This window comes from Mytilus californianus, unplaced genomic scaffold (assembly GCF_021869535.1).
Source record: "Mytilus californianus isolate M0D057914Y unplaced genomic scaffold, xbMytCali1.0.p SCAF_11, whole genome shotgun sequence".
In the NCBI taxonomy this organism is placed as follows: Eukaryota; Metazoa; Mollusca; class Bivalvia; order Mytilida; family Mytilidae; genus Mytilus; species Mytilus californianus.
In genome coordinates this window covers 6,446,175-6,467,843 of record NW_026262593.1, presented here as the reverse complement: position 1 = coordinate 6,467,843, position 21,669 = coordinate 6,446,175, and the positions used below count along the sequence as shown (strand labels likewise).

At 32.7% G+C, this 21,669-nt stretch overlaps 1 long non-coding RNA gene across 1 annotated transcript; it reads right to left on the bottom strand.

Moving 5' to 3' along the window:
• Window positions 1-9,779: 9,779 nt before the first annotated feature.
• Window positions 9,780-18,859, bottom strand: LOC127719451 (uncharacterized). Its single transcript, XR_007990312.1, has 4 exons — window positions 18,575-18,859; window positions 16,248-16,359; window positions 14,202-14,303; window positions 9,780-10,171 (listed from the first exon to the last, which is right to left on the bottom strand). It is a non-coding gene; the product is annotated as an uncharacterized LOC127719451 (long non-coding RNA).
• Between the last annotated feature and the right edge of the window lie 2,810 nt (window positions 18,860-21,669).

Genomic DNA, 21,669 nt, shown 5'->3' with positions numbered 1-21,669 from the left:
ACACCAGACCATCAGCCCCTTTGTGACACATCACTAGTCTTATTGCTATTGTCTTCAATCTTACAGAGATGAATATATATATATTGGGGAAAAGTTGCTACATAGCCTAGAACTTAAGATTTATGACTGATTTAACGGATCTGGTGGCATGCACTAGCTTGATATTTGTGACAACTAAGATATATATGTCGTATGCAGGAGCTGCTTGAATATTGCTTCACATACTAGTACATGGAAAGCTGATTTTATCAGTCACTAGATTAGGTAAATTGATTTGAGGCAGACTAATCTGATTGATTGATTGTTGGTTGCTTAACGTCTAGTGGCAAATTTCTCAAGCATGTTAAAGACGACAGACTAACCTGTATCTGTGTTATACTATAATTCAAATTGAATAGGATGGATGCGTTCAATAAAGTCACCAAACTTTGTAATATTTTAGTGTTAATATGGGTGAAAAAAGATTTAGCATTTATGTTCATGAAACTATTTTGTTTTGTAATTCAAATTTGTATTAAAGACCTCAAAGCCTTTACTCAGTCGGAAGGAGAATCAATGTCGTTCTTTACCGTTTAGCCCATTGATATGCAAAATCCCTGACTGAATCCACAGGATTGTAATATTTATGTTTTCAAATTATATATTTAGGCTCGCGATATTGTGGTACTATGGTTAACACATTTTGCCGAGATACTTTACTAAGATACCTGACCAAAATCTCCCGGAATTAAGTTGCATTAGGCATGGAAGCCACATACTTTATGGAACATATGATATCTGTGCTTCCTTGATATTTAGAATTATTCATTTTTTAGCTGATGTTCTTTTTTATAAAACACTACGAGCAAAAGAATAACGGCATATTTTAATTGCTTGTGAATAAACTGGAATTATTATGCGATTGGCATACAAAGAAGAAAAATAACAAACAAAAAAACGAACTTCGAGAAAATTCGAAACGGAAAGTCCGTTAAAAGTGTCAGGTCTAGCTAACTTTACAACCAGGTTTTATCCAAAGTTTTCTACATAGGAAAATACCTGTACCATGTAAGGAGTATGACAGTCATCCATTCGTTTGATGAGTTTTGAGCTTTAAATTTTGCCATTTGATTATGGACTTTCCGTTGTGAATTTTCCTCGGAGTTCGGTATGTTTGTTATTTTACTATTTCCATTATTAGACTGTTTTGGAAGTAAACAAATGTACATCAGATGAAGAAAACTAGTCCTGAAAATAAAGATTTCTAAAGAATATCAGTTAAAGTGGTATGGGAGTCTAAATTGAAAATGATAGAATTTGTCAAAACATATATAGTATATATTGACATATGTTCAAAAATTTACTAAAAACGTTATGTCACCGTGCATTTTCTCAAGCTACAGGTTATGACAAAATGACACATTTTGTATGGATTATACAGGAAAAAACATCATTATGTGATTGGAAGCTAAACTAAATGATAGAATTGTAAAAAAAAATATGAGAGGTTAACTTTTAGAAAATTGTTTAAGAATATCAAAAGAATAGATAAGGGCACCGTGCGATTTTTTCCGACTAAAATACAAAATAGCAACATTCCATGTAGATTCCTTCAGAAAATGCACAATTTAGAGTTAGCTCCCCTTAAAATACCAATTTAAATTTATTATAAATCAAGCAAAAAATAATCTACACTTGTAAAAATATTAATATTTATAAGTTATAATCTTATAAATTTGTTCTTTTAAATGCAAATTCACATTAGTTATGTGCTTACCTGCATCAATTTTTGCTAACTTGATTGAAAATCTGGACCTTAAATTCTCTGTTTTTTACAATCCAAGATGGCGAAAGACACCCATACCACCTTAAACAAGGGAAATGCTTAAAACGGATCCATGCTCTAAAACAAACCTATTACAATATTCCATCTGATATGATTGGAGTCGTTTAATAGTCATTAATTCAACAGTTTATCTTATTCAATGTTAACAATAGATTACCATACCTTTAACTATTAATCTAAAATATACACGTTTTACATTTCTGAATAGAAACAATTAATGCTTTATGGACGATTTCAATAAAAGTAAAATAACAAAAAATACCGAACTCCAAGGGAAATTCAAAACGAAAAGTCATCAAACGAACCTGGTTTTATAACTAGCGTAATCTCTCACTTGTATAACAGTCGCATATAATTCCATTATATTAATAACAATGTGTGAGCAAAACAAACATCGGAATTCCAATGGGGACTAACTGTGCACCACTTATTGCGGACCTTTTTTTGTATTGCTATGAGTTACAATTTATGACAAAAATCAGCAAAGACCCATCGAAACAACATCTGATACACAAATTTAATAATACTTTTAGATATTTGGATGATATTTTGGCTCTCAATAATGACGACTTCAGTGTGTATACTAAAGAAATTTATCCTGTTGAACTTACTTTAAATAAAGCTAATACTAACAATGACCACTGCCCTTTCCTCGATCTTGATATCTATATCATTAACGGAAAGCTTAATACTAAAATATATGATAAAAGAGATGATTTTTCATTTCCTATCGTTAATTATCCATTTTTAGATGGTGACGTTCCCTTGTCACCATCTTACGGTGTTTATATATCTCAACTTGTACGATTCGCTCGTGTATGTAACAATGTTTTAGATTTTAACGAGAGAAATTTATGTATTACTGAAAAATTATTACACCAGGGTTTTCGATATCACAAACTTGTCAAAACATTTACTAAATTTTATCATCGGTATAAGGACATCATTCGTAAATATAGCTCAACATGCAGACTTCTTATACGTTCAGGTATTTCACATCCAATTTTTTATGGAAATATTCTTTATAAAGCACAAAAATGTCAGTATTCACCTCTGAAGCTAACAAAACCTTTAAATAGAATTATTAAGAAGGGATATAGTTACGATACTGTTGTCAGGTCATTAAAGATTGCATATTTTGGCGTTAATATTGATTCACTTATAGGGTCTTTGCATCGGCACTAAACACATTTATTTAAAAACCAGTTGTTGGCATGACACGGGTTATGTTCTTCTCATATATGTTATGATGGTATGATACTAAACCCCTAACGGGAAGGATTGTGCCTGATATTCATATGATGAAGACCTAATCTTTCAATCAGTTTAATTGAAGTCTGGAGCTGGCATGTCAGTTAACTGCTAGTAGTCTGTTGTTATTTATGTATTATTGTCATTTTGTTTATTTTCTTTGGTTACATCTTCTGACATCAGACTCGGACTTCTCTTGAACTGAATTTTAATGTGCGTATTGTTATGCGTTTACTTTTCTACATTGGCTAGAGGTATAGGGGGAGGGTTGAGATCTCATAAACATGTTTAACCCCGCCGCATTTTTGCGCCTGTCCCAAGTCAGGAGCCTCTAGCCTTTGTCAGTCTTGTATTATTTTTAATTTTAGTTTCTTGTGTACAATTTGGAGTTTAGTATGGCGTTCATTATCACTGAACTAGTATATATATTTGTTTAGGGGCCAGCTGAAGGACGCCTCCGGGTGCGGGAATTTCTCGCTGCATTGAAGACCTGTTGGTGACCTTCTGTTGTTGTCTGTTCTATGGTCGGGTTGTTGTCTCTTTGACACATTCCCCATTTCCATTCTCAATTTTATTATACATAATAGGTATGAATGTAAAACATTTTAATACAAGTTTATCACTTTAACATGTTTAAAGATAAATAATTATATCAACAAAGGAAAACAAAATAGCATAATATAGACACTCTATAGAAAAAGTACACAGAAATGAAGGCCAAGAATACAAAATTGACAATAGCACAATAACACAATGGCGGAAATGTATAAGTACCGAGCTACGAACAACATGTAGTATGTGTAAATGTATTATGTTAATTATATATCACGAAGATGTTATATGCAATTATAGAATTTACTAAGAAACGATCGATAAATGATTTGAAAAATCTGTATTACAATCATGTACACATGTATGATATTTCATTTGCTATTCAGTATTTAAACAGATATTTCTATAGCCTTAAGAAAACCTATAAAGTATTAATATCCGTTATCATACATGTTCTTTTAAAATATCAATCGGATCGATTAATTGGTGAATATTTTCTGAAAATTTCTTTTGACCTCAATCCATAATGTCGGGAATTTCTATCTATAAGGTTTAGGTACGTACTTGGGACACCAAAATAGAACCAGGTTTATCAATTGCCAATGATAGTTGTCATTGAATTGTAGTATCAACGTATATAACACAAACACAATACTTACATCAATTGCAATTTTTAAAACAGTAATATATATTAAGTCATGCACAGCCAGCACATCATATAAAGATCAGATGTTTTTTTTGTGCAGGAATCTTTTCGGATTTGTCGAGTGCAGACCACGTTTTTAATACAAAACCAAAGACGTTAATCTCATTTTTTACAGCACAGGGTCGATACCGCCACTGACTGATCATCAGCCCCAGAGGATATCATCATCTTATAAGTCATTACTTCGGTACTGACATTATTTATAACAGATTATCGGTTTATTAATTGGGAAATTATGAAGAAACAAAGGTTTCAACACCTTCATGTAAAGTTGATTTTTGATGGATTCGTTTTTTTATTTACCATTTTGTCATAAATAGATATAGGAAGATGTGGTATGAGTGCCAATGAGACAACTCTCCATCCAAGTCACAATTTATAAAAGTAAACCATTATAGGTCAAGGTACGGTCTTCAACACGGAGCCTTGGCTCACACCGAACAACAAGCTATAAAGGGCCCCAAAATATTACTAGTGTAAAACCATTAAAACGGGAACACCAACGGTCTAATCTATATAAAAAAAACGAGAAACGAGAAACACTTATGAACCACATAAACAAACGACAACTACTGAACATCAGATTCCTGACTGTTTCGGATCTTATAAATATCCTTTAAGAGATTAACCGAAACTGTAAGCAAGTATAACTTTACAGTCATAGACAGATTGAAAATATCTATACCAACTGCGAGTTATTTGAATATTTCAAGATAGACGTTCGTGCGTTACAGAACATTCAGGAACATTTTTAAAGTTTGCATGCGTATTTTATGAAAAGTCCTGGCAAATCCGATGAACAAGATTGCAATCATAAGTTTCATGAAAATGAGGAAAGGAAGAAATCATCAAAATCTTTTGATGATTCGTCTCCTACGCCATCGAAAAAGGACATTACATGTAAGAAATCTTTCAAACGTGACAAAAAAAATGTAATCTTTTAATTGAACCTCTTTGTCATTGCACACAGTATCACGGTCAAAAGTCAAATAAAAACATATACCGAACTTCATGAAAAAATTTAAAACGGAAAGTCCCTTATCAAATGGCAAAAACACAAACACATCAAATGAACGGAAAACAACTGTCATAATACATAGTTGGTACAGTAAATTTGCTATTTGGAAAGTGGTAGATTAAATCTGTTTTTATAACTGTTTAAACCTGTATAAACCTCTCACTTGTATGACAGTCTTAAAGACTTCCAATATAGTGACAACAATGTGTCAGCAAAAAAACAACAAAATAACAACAAAAAAACCCCACACAAAATAGGTAAACATGCCAACAATTTGTGTACAACAGTCAACATTGTCTTATAATCTTAATCACTATAAAAACAAATAAAAATATCAACGCAGAAGCACAAAATGTAATAAAGAAACTCTTTAGACAAAGCATATAATTAAAGATAAAAGATAAGCATACAAAAAAGACCATAGCACAATAACACATCAGCGCGGGATGTATAAATACCGAGTCATGTCAAAACGATATTACCAAAATGGACTAAACATTAAAAGTTAAAATATACAACGACGAATACAAATTACACTATAACACTTAATGATGATGACAACGTCAGTACCTATATTCTATACTTCAAGACCAATATGTATTATTTGTGAAGTTGTTACGGAATAATTATCTGCAAGGTCTTGGTATTTACCGATGAACTTTTCCGAAAATAGACGACATAGTGACGTTCTTTTGCAAAACCCTGTTTTATCCTTTTCTGCTCAGACACTGGTAGCGTTTTATAAAGTCTGATTATAAGACAGAGGAAGCCGTGTCTGTTTTTTTTTTTTTTTCTTTCTTTCAAATTCTAGCTCTCGAGGATATATCAAAGAAACCATTGAGCAAAGTTTGGATAGTTGATGGACATACCATCATCAATATATCTGAATGCAAAATAAAATGATCTGGCTTCTCTCATCTTTTTTGGTTTCTGACAAGTGTCTGAAAGAACTCCAACTCGTACGAAAATAAGGAGAGGCGCATATTCCGTTCCCATAGAAATGTCGACAATTTAATGACAAAGTCCACAAATATTAACAGGAAATTCCAGTTTTCTGATCACTTGTTCCTCGGTGTTGCATGTTTTACAATTTCTTCACTATTAACAAAAAGTTAACAGAGCAATACATTTATAGCGTATACTTTCATTTTTACATTAAAAAGCCTTGTTGATTATTTCTTTTAGACGATTTTTTAAATTCCACATGGAGAATGATGGTACAAAAGGGTTGAACAAATCAAAAGTTTTGAAGCAATTAATCCAAAAGAAAGATAGAGATATAAAGTTATCTAAAAGTTCTTCAAATCTTTAGAATCAACATATGGATAATACGACTAAGCGAGTAAACAGTATTTCTGGAGACCTTATTTCACTTCGGACATATTTTTAGTTAATCTAATTGACAATTTATTAGAACATGTAGATGAGCCGGCAATGTACTGTTGTTTGTACAGAATTATGCAAAGCTTATGTATCCAATTCAAACAAGGATTGTCCTCGGATTAACTGTTCAATTTTATGTTTATTGAAGCCATGAAGGATTTATCACATGATATATTTTTACATGAAATCATCTTAGTGCTCATGTATTTCTAATTCTTTTACAATATACTCGTAGTTGTACGATTTACATGCACAAACACTATTATTAAAGCTTTGTCTGCAGGAACAACAACATATTTATCGTGAAGAGATAAGTTTTTTTTGTCTCTGAACACAAATTTTGGTCGAACATTCACACAGTTTTTAAACTTTTGGATTCGACGTTTTATCAGATACCTGATTGCTTTAATTCATTCTGATGATGTGTCCAGTTCAACTCGTTTAGCTCATGCTCTGTCGTAGTCATCAATATAATTCATTATTATTGTTACGTTATAGTTCCAAATGTTGTGTTGATGTTCTCTTAGCTTAGTACATTGAGGCATTACCTTGTTCACATTCCCAAATATAGCATGGCAAGAGAGGCTGGATTTAATTGGATTGGGAATTGCCGCATGTCATAGGTTTCTTTTAAGTATTCTTCTTAATCACGGTCCTGCAATGCTTGCATATAGTTAAATACTTTTTGTGCAATGATGCCGGTATAACTGTAGGACACAATACGAACAGATTGATTTTGAAATTAAAGTGGAATATTAGATGTTACCTATCTGTGACGAAGCAGATTGCGGATGTTGATAGTTCGAGACCTTTATAAGAAAACTGAACTGGAAGGAAATTCATATTTTATCATGTTATGATTCCGATCTTACCGGTTTTAAAAAGACGATGAGCTACATCACAAATTTATACTGACATGTCTGTATGAGAGAGAAAGTGCATAATCTCTTAAACATTTAAAAAAATTAACAGACTTAGGATTTAAGAAGACATGAAAGTCTTCTTCCACCAAAACAGAACAACTACCATAGACAAATAAAGACTGAGTATCACTCGTACAAACCCAGTCAGGTGCATCGCAAGCGTACACAGATCCACTAGTGACACTCATAATTTTAAAATATTTATTTCCGTCCCCTCTATTTAGATCTTTTGTATATTTATCATGTTGTGTTAAGGTTTTAAACATTTTAAAGTCTTAATAAATTTTTCATTCATATAGTCCAGTCAAATTTATTTTATATTGTGAACGCTCTTGTTGCGGATATGCATTTTGTATATATTCAATTATTTAGCAATTCAAAAATGCACGACAAACTATCATGCTACTCCCACTAAATAAAAAAAAATCTGCAACCAAATTCCTTTTACCTTCTTTGAACAATTGAAAAGGACATACAATGATGATAAATTGGATCAATTATATAGCGGTTTCCGGCCATAAAATGTGTTGTTGTGCTATAAGCCGCAAATGTGATATATTCTTAAAACTAGAGGCTCTAAAGAGCCTGTGTCGCTCACCATGGTCTATGTGCATATTAAACAAAGGACATACATTATAGACAAGAATAGAATTCATGACAAAATTCTCTGTTTTGGTGATGATTACTTGTTTGTATATTTCACTTTACTGAACATTCTTTCTATTTTCAATTATCTCTATCTATAATGACTTTGGCCCAGGAGTTTCAGAGGAAAAAGGAAAAAAATATGAAAAATTGACTTTAAAGAGCAATAACGAACTCTTTATGTGATCAATTAACAATTTTGGATTTGTAGATCTTACTTTGCAGAACAATTTTGCTATTTACAGTTTATCTCTATCTATTATAATATTCAAGATAATAACCAAAAACTTCAAAATGTCCTTAAAATTACCAATTCATGGGCAGTAACCCAACAAGGGGTTGTCTGATGTGTCTGAAAATTTCAGGGCAGATAGATCTTGACCTGATGAACATTTATATTTCAGTCCGATTTGCTCTTAATGCTTTAGTTTCAGAGATATAAGCCAAAAACTGCATTTTACCCCCATGTTCTATGTTTAGCAAAGGTGGTCATCTTGGTTGATGGGCGGGGTCATCGGATACATTTTTCAAACTATATACCCTAAGGATGATTTAGGCCAAGTTTGGTTTAGTTTGGCTCAGTAGTTTCAGAGGAGAAGATTTTTGTAAAAGTTAACGGACGACGACAGAAGACGACGGATGACGGACACAAAGTGATGAGAAAAGCTAGAAATAAGAAAATGGTTTTCTGACACCAATTTGTTTTCTATTTGTCGTCATATTGAATGATATAAAGTGATTTTTTTTTTTTGGTTTCGTTGATGTGTTTTCCTCAGTTTTTGTTTGTAATCTTGATTTGTTTTCACTCAATCGATTTTTAACTTTTGAACAGCAATATACTACTGTTGCAAATATTTTCTGTAAAACAAAAACACATTTGTACGCTCAAAGGATGTGCAGTCTTTTAATTAACACGAACGGTATGTAGAATCTTTGCATTCTGGAGGTGACTCTCTAAATGGACACAAGAAAACCAAAATATCTGCAGTTGCATTCATACAGTGAAAACGAAGGTTCTGCAGTTACACAAGGTATGATAAAATTGAGAATGGAAATGGGGAATGTGTCAAAGAGACAACAACCCGACCATAGAACAGACAACAGCAGAAGGTCACCAACAGGTCTTCAATGCAGCGAGAAATTTCCGCACCCGGAGGCGTCCTTCAGCTGGCCCCTAAACAAATATATGTACTAGTTCAGTGATAATGAACGCCATACTAAACTCCAAATTGTACACAAGAAACTAAAATTAAAAATAATACAAGACTAACAAAGGCTAGAGGCTCCTGACTTGGGACAGGCGCAAAAATGCGGCGGGGTTAAACATGTTTATGAGATCTCAACCCTCCCCCTATACCTCTAGCCAATGTAGAAAAGTAAACGCATAACAATACGCACATTAAAATTCAGTTCAAGAGAAGTCCAATTCTGATGTCAGAAGATGTAACCAAAGAAAATAAACAAAATGACATGGTTATCATAGGATATCAAACTTTCATATAAGGTCATCTTTTAACACCCAAGTAGTTTTTCACCAAGCTAAAAAACTTGCATGAAAAGTCATCAGCATATTTCTCGCATTTGAAACCTAAACTATTTGTGTTTGTCTTCATACTCTTTTTTTTAATAGGTATTTGACATTTTAATGTTAGTGCTTTGCTGTCATTAATTGAGAACCAACATACACCGCTGACTCATTGGATGACCATCCGTCCCTTAATCGTCCATAATTGAAGTTTTGTTTTATAAATGAGTTTCATTTATCCTTTGTCTGGTTGTGGTTTCACTAACACTGCATTCACATATGTTTTGCGATTCGTATCATTTGGTCTTTGTTCTTCATTAGTAACAGCACTGTTTGCACCTTGCTAAAAAACAATCGAAGAAGTGACAATGAAAAAGCTGTTTCTTTTATAGATTGTAGTCGTAAAACTAATTTTCATATCATTTTAGCTATAATTAGTTTAAACATATTTATTTATAGTGGATTGGCAAATAAGTAATTGCAACTTATATTAATCCCTTGCTGCCTTGTAGCGGCACAGCCTGCTCTTTTTCGAAATCTACAAGGAAGACTTTTACGTGCAAAAGATATGGCTCTCTCTTAACAAGGGTCAGCCATTTATTGTCCCCTTTCGACGGAATATCATCGTTACTATAATTATCAGAGGATAAGTTGTCTGGTAAGGATTTCATAAAGATGTTTATTGAAACATACGGTTGTGCTTTATCAACCACAATGAGACAGGTGAATGTATTGGTCAATATGCCGGAGTTAGAAAGACCGGAAAATGTTTAAAATAAGAATTTATCTCTAGAGAATAGCATGTAAATAAAAGAAAATCATTTAACTAATTGCAGGCACAGGAAATACTTAGAAATAAAAAATACAAAAGAGAAGCAGATGATACTAAAAGGATAACTCATAAGTCGATGACAAGCGGAAAACACAATGTCAAAATTTAAAAAAAAATACACAATATAGGAAAAAAAAACCATCTGAATAAAAGAACCTGATTCGTGTTGGTACACCTATCCTGTTGAATAGCTATCCTTGAAGGATCTCCTTATAGACATGTTAGGTTATTAAACGTTCTATCAACAATATATATATATATACGCAACGTCTAAATGTAATTTTATTAAACTCAAGATAACACACACATATATACGAACGAAACACGTAAAATAAAATGTCAAACAAACAGTCTTTTTTTAAATAAGTTACCACAATACGCTGGCTTGGGATAATAAATAAAGCGTAAGTTGACAAAGGCAAAATGATCACTTGTTTCCTCAATCATAGCTTTCAGTTTTCAATTATGAACAGCTCATACCTGACCGAGTATGACTCCAATTTGAGATAAGACAGCGCTACTGCAGGAGCAGTTAAAACCTCAGACAACCAACCTCAATAATCTTGAATGTCCTAACATTGTTGAAACGCAGTTGTTTACGTTAGTAATAGTGTCATATAGAACCAAATTGGGACAGTGGTGATAACCATGTGCGTCTTGTTACTTTTGGAAAGCCCGGCCAGTTTGTCTATCTAGATTATAATCATAACTACGTTATGACAAAATCCGCTGTATTGGATAAAAATCGTAACAATGTTCTTCATCGGTTAAGTGTCTGGTTACTGTCTGATCTCTGTCGGATCACGTTTGGCGGGAGAGTTGGACGCTGTTAGTACATATTCGGTAGTTTTTACTATGTAAAAAACACAAATCAGATCAGAATCGGATAGCTAATGAGATTATCGGAACGCTTTCTGAACAATATCAGATTGTTGTCGTGATTACATAAATGTATAACAATTTTCCAGCCACAAATCATAGGATCTTCATCCAACTTTTACATGTTTTAACAAATTATAATCGTATATGGTCGTATCGAGAACGAAAGTAAAAAATTTCTTCTGTGTGGCAAAGGCATAACGTTTTATTGAACAGGACAGCTATAATAAAGTAGACATCACTGTAGCTCGCGTATTCTTCATTTTCAAATAATATCAACACCTAAATAATAGTCTTCTAGTGTGTTTTAGTGAGTTTGAGTGCCAGTTAACCTGGGGTAGATATACAAACTCATCGAATCTTTAAACAAACTTATTAGTAAAGGTTATCTTACCAATGTTTTATCGATTTTGTCATCAACAAATTAAAACATTACTAAATTGGTATTCTTTTCAAACGGGATGTATAAAGACACACACACGTTCATTTTTATCTATAAAGAAGTAAACTCCGAACTATCCTACTGCCTGTCGATACATTTATTTTTGGCATTGCACAAGTCATTTCTTCCTTGAATGTCCATGACGTTAAAATACTAAATCCTTTTTTTGTTATTTAATGTAAACTTGTATCTGGTCTATTTACCGCCTTTGATTGTTTGGAATTACTATAAATTTTCACTTCTTCGTACTATGAAATTTATTTCTTTTCTCCTTTTATACTGTATATACATCACACTTCCGGCACTTGTACACGAAGAACACGAAGTTTTATCGAGCACCAATTTTATAGTTTTATTGTTGATATTCACCCCACATGTACCAAATTTTAGAATAGTTTGATTGATATACAAGAAATTTCTTGGTATTCCTAAACGGAAATTATACAGACAGAAGAAGAAGTATACTTAACAACAAAATTATTTTCATTTACCTGTGTATAATATGACGTAATTTTTTTCAAGGTTGATGTTTTTCTGAAATTGTTTAGCATTTCACAGCGGTATAATTCTTTTACTTTAATTATTCATCCCTTATTTTTATTAACTTTATATGTACATTGTATCAAATGTATTCGTTCAGTGTATTTTCATTTGTGTTACTACGTTTTTTGATTGAGTTAAGCCATTCCAGTTGATATGTTATAGTGTGTCTTTCTATGTTGTGATGTTACACTATTGTTTCAGATAAGGGAGAAGGTTTGGTACCATTAAAATGTTTAATCCCGCTGCAATTGTTTGCACCTGTCCAAAGTCAGGAATCTGACGACAGTAGTTGTCGTTTGTTGATGTGGTTCATAAGTGTTTCTCGTTTCTGGTTTTTTTATATTGATAAGAACGTTGGTTTTCCCGTTTGAATGGTTTTACACTAGTAATATTTTGGGGCCCTTTATAGCTTGCTGTTCGGTGTGAGCCAAGGCTCCGTGTTGAAGACCGTATCTTGACCTATAATGGTTTACTTTTATTAATTGTGACTTGAATGAAGAGTTGTCTCATTGGCACTCATACCACATCTTCCTATATCTATGTTCATATATAAATCCGGCTAAAGTTAGTTCAAGGGTTAGCTTATGCAATTTTTGCTCGTTATTTTTAAGTTGTTTGGATGAGGTTTGGTTTATAAATTGACCTTTATATGAATACAAGAATAAATATGTTTGAACATCAATCGACAAAACAATTTCCTTCTGTAATGAACTAAATTTCTGCATAAGGCCAAGAGGGAAAAAAACTGAATATCTTACAGTGACATTAGAGGACTTTAATAGATATTTGTTTGCCTAGGCTGTTATATCAAGTTTATGCCGAGGGAGTAGGTGAATGCATGGGCAAGTAATGGCAAACAGTTATTAGCTCTTGAAGCATGTCCGTCTGTTAGAACAACGATCAATCAAACATAGATGTGTTCTAAATCGTTTAAATAGATATATAAGGGGATATTCATAAATAATTACATTACATGTAGAGTTTGCACGACCTGTCTAGTAAGCATCCGTACTTTTGCTTGGCTTATAACATTCAAATGCATTCCAACATTAGATTTTATTTTCCTACACAATGCAGCACGTATGACAGTACGTGCCTCCCATGTCAATGTCACAGCGATGCTTGGCAAAACAGACGAAAATTTTGTTTTGACACGAATTATCATTGCTATGGTCATAATTATAGATTAACTGTTTACAAAACTTTGGATTATTGAAATACTTAAGCTTTTCTCCTCAGGAATAGATTACCTTAGCTGTATTTGACAAAACGTTAGGGAGTTTTTGGTCCTCAATGCTCTTCAGCTTCGTACTTTAATTGGCCTTTTTAACTTTTTTTATATTCGGGCGTCCCTGACGAATCTTTTGTAGTTTAAACGCGCGTCTGGCGCAATTACAAAATATCATTCCTGGTATCTATGATGAGTTTATTTTGATATTACTCGTAATTTTACGCTTATTCATAACATTTTGTAGGGTTGGAAAACAGTTCACCGTGCACAAATTCTTCGGTCAACGCTTTTACAACACAACAAATTATAAAATGAAGCATTCAACTTTAATTTATGTTAGTAAGGGTAAAGTTATGTGTTTTAGAGTTCCTTTGAAGGAATAATTGAACATGATTCAAAGTTATATACGTTTGACACGAACGCTATGAGTATAAAAAAAATGTTACCTTTAAAATTGTTGTGTTAGTCTTCTTCACAGAATCATCAACGTTTTCTTTTGTTTTTGTTTCTTCTAATTCCCCTTTGTCATTCCCGAATTCATTCTTCCTCTTTTTTTGTCAATAAAAAATTACTACTATTAGGTGTGAATACGTTAATTGATAACTTAGTCGCAGATTACAGAAAGCATCACAGTAAAAACAAAAGAGGCCACATTAAATTTAAACAACGCACACAATACTACATAGAAATCGAACAATTGACAAACAAAACGAACAATCATCAACAATTCGTTGCGGTACTTTATTCAATAGCAAATAAGCAAAAATGGAATGAGTCGTATTTTGGTTATGTCCAAAGAGACAAAAGAAAGCAATGATTATGGCAACAAACAAATTTGGAACATTACAGATCATTCAAATGAAATTAAAAGAGAGGCAAAGGATACCAAAGGGACATCCAAACTCGTCAGTCAAAATAAACCTACAACGCCATGTCTAAAAAGAAACAGACAAACAGACAACCAACAAAACACAACACAGAAAACCGAAGACTTAGCAACACGAGGTTTACCAAAAACGAGATGTGGTCTCATGTGATCTGGAAGGGTAAGCATATCCTGCTATACATGGAGCACCCGTCATGTTGCTCATGTTATAACAAATCAGGTGACAAGTCGAATTCATTAGATCACATTAGGCGTAAATTGGAACATAGCCGTTGTTATCTGCAAAAAGGATATTCTCATTATGATCAACTCTTGATGGCGTCCGTAAAATTTACGAAGGGACGATTTCAACTTCGATTCTTTCACGATCTTATGTGATGACTCCAACTTTACAATTAAGAATCTTTGTTTCAAAAGCTACTATTCAGTCTTTGTTTTCTATGTAGTGTTTTGTGGATTTCTACAAAACCTAACTACAAATTAGATTCCCCAATTTCTTTGTTTTTGGTCTATTTTCGCTAGATTTTGTCCTTAATATAGGATTGCCTAAGCCGTAAATATGACAGAGTTTTTTATAATTTCAACTAACTTTTGATAAGAGTGTCACTTATTAACCGGGTATGTTTGATGATGTTTTAAATGTTATATCCCTCATGTTTTATAGTATTGATTGCTTGTTTTTTTCACTGTTTCACAGCTCGAATAGCAAATACAAATGAAAAGCAATCTCCTGATATATAAATGCCGGTAATCAGCTTTATCGCGGACCATATATTTTAGGGATATCGTATATGAATACAAATTTCTGGTTTCTTTAGTATTTCAATTACGAGCTTGAATATAGTATAAGTAAAATTGTAAATGTAAGTTTTAGCTGCATATAATTTTAAGCGAAAGAAAACAGTCAAAAGATCTGAACAAAACAATACAAATATAAGTCAAATCATTTCAGTTCGAGCATAGCGTCTATCTTGGATCTTTGAATATACATGTTTTGTATTTGTCTTTATTATTTTTTGTTTATTGAAGTACTGTTCAAAGTCGGCTGTTATTAACGAAAATTATTTTGGTTTGGTTTGTTGTAATACCGACTGTCTGTTTGATATCGAGCCAACAGTATTTCTTGTTTTCATACTATCATTGATTTAAAGTTCAATAGTAGATGTGAGTATTTACTCATGCATTTAAAAAAGCAATTTAGTACAAAACAGCATTCGTTAATGCATTGTATGGGTGTTACTAGATATGAATTCATCTTGTCGGTTGAGAAGGACCAAAAAGGAGCACAACTGGATGCGTCGACAAGGTAAGCGTCCCCGTTAAGAAGGTGATATATAAATTCTGCATTATTTTAGTAGAAGAAAAATACTGTAACCAAGATCATTCAGTTACAACACACAAGAACCCCGATTTGTTTAAAACATTGAATAAACCATACTCAATTGAGCTATTTGTGTTTTCAAATAAATGTATTAGGGAATATGAAATTTGTAGTCATGATGATAGTTATTACCATTAAGGAATAACAATTACTTAAATATTTGGATAGTTGCGTTTTCCTGGATGCAAAGTGTATTAAAACAGTTGTCATATAACATAGAATTACCTTTGATCCGTTTTGTATAGTACTCATTTTATGGTTATTTGTATCTCCTGATGTTTTTTCTTATTTCTTGTAAACCAATGCTCTCTGTGTAGTCTGTTGTATATTCTATCATCTGGAGGTTGCAAAAGTTTGATATTGTTTCAATATAGGATACATTTTTCCGTAGAATGTCTACGATAATTTTCTTAGTGAATTGCTCAAGTTTACGCATAAAAACACTCACGAAATTTGATTTACTCATTTAAGTTGATTTCCCTTAGGGTTATACGAGTTTGGCGATGCTATTATACAGATTTAAAAAAGGTTGAAACTCTTCCATTTGGTCTGTTTGTTGATATAGTCGATTGATTTTGTCAGGTTTTATGGAATTTCCCCTTTTTCAATTAACCACGGAGAATAGTATTTTTGTTAATACTTTTGAAAAATGTAGATATAACACATAACACAGGTGACCTCTTATGTACATAAAACATCGAAATTATAAAGGATTTGTGAGAATACGTTTAGAACAAAACCAATATGATTGTTTAAGAACCGTTCAGAGCGACGAGAAATATGGATATCATATATTTTATGTTTTAGATGTGTTCGGTTTTTTATTTACACTATTAATTGATTGCTCGCCTTGTTTTATTTCTCAATACTTTTAATCAATATCTCAGTTTGGTGGTGAAATCAATAAAGTTTCTATGTTCGTAGGTATTTGGTTTATTTTATAGAAGATTTAGCTGACAAATTCATGTTCTCCGATTTGATCTATTTCTTTTATTTATAACATAGTGTATTCAAATCACAAAAATTCTGAAAGAAACACTCACTTATACATGGACTCGCTATTATATATCAGCCTCTAGTAGTTTAGACCTGACGCCATCTGGTCATGGCCTTAATAGCTGACAACGCGGTAAAATCAACTAACAGACCTGATAGAAAACAACTGTCATATTTATCGGGATAACCTCCGAAGAATGCCGACCATCATATAACCCGATATAAACATAAATATAAATTTAAATAGATAGCAGGCACGTGCAATAGGATTTTTCTAGTCCTGGTTGCTTTCATGTTGCATGTTTTACCTGTAAAAAAAAATATGTTTTGGGGCCAGATCATTCAACGAAATGGTTATCCCTAGTGTCTCCCTTGATTCACTTTGCAATGTTGACAAACTATCAATTTTCAATGAATGAAGATGCTGACTACCACATGCTTAATACATCATAAAAGAGTCAACTTAAGGTGGTATAACAGATTTAAATGATTTGAATTATTTACTTTCAAGTAAAATATACATCAGTGATAGGATTTTTTAGCTTATTTTGACAAAAGCGAATCAAACTGACTGCTCATAGTGAAAAATTTCTTGTTTAAGCTTTGTAAATGTTTAAAACAACAAAAATCGTATTTTATTTTTTTGTCGAATTCGTAGCTAATGCCCCCCATAACTGCATTAAACAACAACTATAAAATACATCATTTTAGATGTTTCTTTCGAAATCATCTTGTGAAAGCATCTTGTGAATTTATTTCTTTTACTATTTATCCTTTATCAATAGCTGCAATTTTACATTACGTAGCGATTCTAGATGAACTTTACCAGTATAGATCATGGCAATAAAACTGAGAATGGAAGCGGGGAATGTGTCAAAGAGACAACAGCCCGACCAAAGAGCAGAAAACAGCCATAGGCAACCAATGGGTGTTCAGCACATCGAGAAAATCCTGCACCCGGATGCGGGCTTCAGCTTACCTCTAAACAAGTTGATGTGCGTGCTTCAAGTCGTCGTCAATATCTTTAGTAATGTTATATTCGGTCGATGATTTGCTGCCTCATTAAAACTTTAGTAAATATGTTATGAAGTAGAACCAGAATGATTAAGATGCAATTGTATGCTTCGTTTTTTTGTACAGCACTTGATTATTTAGTTGGAATCGAATTTGAAAGTTGATGTACAGTGATTTTGTAATGTTGTTTGGTCATCGCATTGTCTGGCTTTGTTCATGTGACGGGGGTTGAAGGTCGCCTTTGCATATTTATATAATTTTTTTATTCAATTTTGTCAATGGAACAATAATACTTTTTATTTATTGAAGTGAAATCAATGTTTTGTTGCATATAAGACCTATCACTAGAATAAGCTAGCCCAGCATTCTGTTTAAATGCTATTTGAAGCTGGATTTTTTTAGTATTCTGTTTTATAATTTTTATGAGCATTTCTATATATTTGTAGATATTGCATAATGAGGTACATACATTTAATTATATTTGCATAACTTGGGTTAAATTTTTAAAAAATCGTACTGTTACTGATGGAAAATGTACTTACATAGCAAGACTATTATTCCCAGAACGATTATGGCAGCTGCATAAATACATAAAAATGGTAAGATATGTATTCTATTTCGTGAAATATAATAATTATTGGTTAAAACGACTCTTTAGTTCATGACAGTGAAAACTACATGTGCATACGACCTTCAACAGTGACAATATAGAAACCATACGAAATGCCTCGAGAGGACGAATGTTGTCAGACAATTCTGAACAGAAAACCAAAGTCTTGCTTTCTGATTATGATACTTGCCTAAAACAACAAGGACGGATAGAAACAAACGACAAACACTTAAATTAGCGGTTCGATGATTTGGAAACGTCCATACATATTGTTGTCGGTAAACCAATGTTTACTCATACAAATCATATTTACACATGTGAACCAGGACTTGTTCATTGATAATCGTAACACATTTTTTTTATTTTTTTTATATTTTGAGCTATAATCCCTATCCCACGGTAAAACAAAACAGAACAAAATGGAACAAGAGGCACACCTGTGCCTGCAGTATTGCCCACCTTGTAATAAAAATCAACAATTTGCTAATTAGACGCTAATCATTGTTGGTATTTAACTGTTTAACATATGTGTAGCTCTTACGGTTTTAAATAAAATTCCAATTGCAATATCAATTGAAATCAATATTTCAGGACTAATAACTTCGAAAGGAGTTGTAAGATTTTAAGATTTTGCCATGTTCAATATTTTTGAAATTTACACTTTTGACCTAGCTGCTAAAGTTTAGGTAATGCCAAAAAAGGTGAGACATCGACATTTCAGGGTCAATAACTTCAAAACTTCAAAACAGGTTTCCATAAAATTTTCAGGGCTGACAGATAGTATTGTCTTGACAATTTCAACCCTATCAACTTTTATCTTATTGCTATAGTCTAAGAGATGTTGGCTAAAAACTATAGTATAATCCTTATGTTCTACATGTTCTATTTTAAGAAACGACATCCACTGTGATTGATTAATCTGTAAATAAAATGACAAACGTTTCAGTTAACATCCTTTAGATGAACCAAATATTGAACAGTCGAAGAAGAGAGGATTTTAAAGAAAAGATGGACGATGGATGATAGACGAACCGACGACGGAATATAGACAACAGACGACGGGCGAACAGACTATGGACGCGAAGTAACAACAAAAGCTCACCTGGACCTTCAGCTTTAGCACATTTACAAATCAAATGCTCTAAAATTCCGTTTAAACTAAAACTACAGATAAATATAGGCACTAGGAAATGGTCAACAGTTTCTGATCTATTTGATGCACCTATTGTGTTGTCTCTGTTGTTTAAATATATAAATCAATTGTATCTGGTTAATAATAAGTTATCTTCCAATATAATGCTTTCGAGTTATGTCCTTCACCGAAAAAGTTCGTCAATTATGCGGCCCTTTATGACGTCATTTACCAGATAGAGGGGACTGCCTGTATTCATGTACTAATAAAGTTCATTAAGCGTCTTGTGCAGGATAAACTAGAAATAATGTTTATTCCGTAGGTACTTAATCACAATTGAACTTTTTTTATTTTACAGACTTTTGAAATCGGAATTTATATTTTTAGGACAGGTTGCCTAACACATTATGGTTCTCGGTAAAGTAAGAGCAACTACAAAATGTAAAATCAAGCTTTTAATCGATATAATTTATGGGGGAAATTAACTGCTTTATAGTTCCTTAACACAATAAAATCATAGGAAAACAGAAAAAGTTCCCCATAAATTGCATGGATTATATGTTTGATTTTACTTTTTTTGGTTGCTCTTACTTGACCGCGCACTAGGATGTCCTGCCGCAGAAAAAATAAAATGTCGGAAAAATATATAATCCGGAGTCAAAAGTCGGTAAAATGAAAATAGTCTATTCCCTAATGACAAAAGTGCTGATTAGAATCAATTTATTTTGCCGAATAAATCGTGCAATATAGCATCATATTTTTTTAACCGCTCGCTCAACATGGACAGGAAGTGGCAATGACCCTTAACGCACGAATGATGTTCACTAGAACCAAATTTTTGACGGGAATGCAACGAACTCGAAAGTGGTCTTTTGTTTATTTACCTATCGGCATATGTGTTTTGTCTAACCTTTAGTCATCATAAAATTCAAAAATCATCATTAGTTTAAACTACTTTAGCATTACAGCATGAGCGAAAGAGATAGTTTTAAACAAATACTGTTTCACAGGACAATAAATAGAAAACAAAACGACAAAGACGTGGGTAAATGAATTCAAAAACATGATGAAACTATATTGGTTTTAACATGAACCCCTTTAATCCAAACAAAATTTGAACACATGTTTTCAGAACTATTAAGCCATTCCTGCGCCAAAAGAATCCTAAGTGGTGTTGATCACTAAACGAAAACATTTCGTTGATAAGTCGCAATCGTAGAAAAGAGTGGCATTTATTTGCCATTTGTGACATAGATTCTAATTGATCGTCAACCATGTTTTGTTGGCATCAATATAACATTCGAAGGGATAAAATCGGATCTTCATTCAATATGTTTGAATGTGGCTTACCAATGCGCAATATTCAAAGTATCAATATTAAATGTTCTGTTTTTTTCTTTTGCATGAACGTTGTTTGGACTGTGCTGTATAGTGTTTTGAATGGAGATTTAATACATTTAGTATATTAACTAAATGTTAGTGTTATGTACTATTATATTTTTTTATTTATAAATTTCTATGACCTGAGTGTTCTTGCGTTTATTTGTACCGTATTTCTGTCACGTAATGTTGTCATTTTTGTGGTATTTTTAACATTGTCATATGAGCGGGAGGTTTGGATATCCATAAAACCAGATTCTTCAACCCACCCTTTTTTTCTTAAAATGTCCGGTACCAAGTCAGGAATAAGACAGTTGTTATCAAATAGTCTGTTTTATGTATGTAAGCGTTTGTTTGTTTGTTGCAGTTCAGGGTTTCTGTTGTTCCGTTGTTTTCTTCTTATGTTTCCCTCGATTTTGGTTTGTGACCCGGGTTTGTTTTCGCTTAATAGATTTATGACTACTGAACAGTGGTATACTACTGTTACTTTTATCTGTCTTGAAATATATAATCAC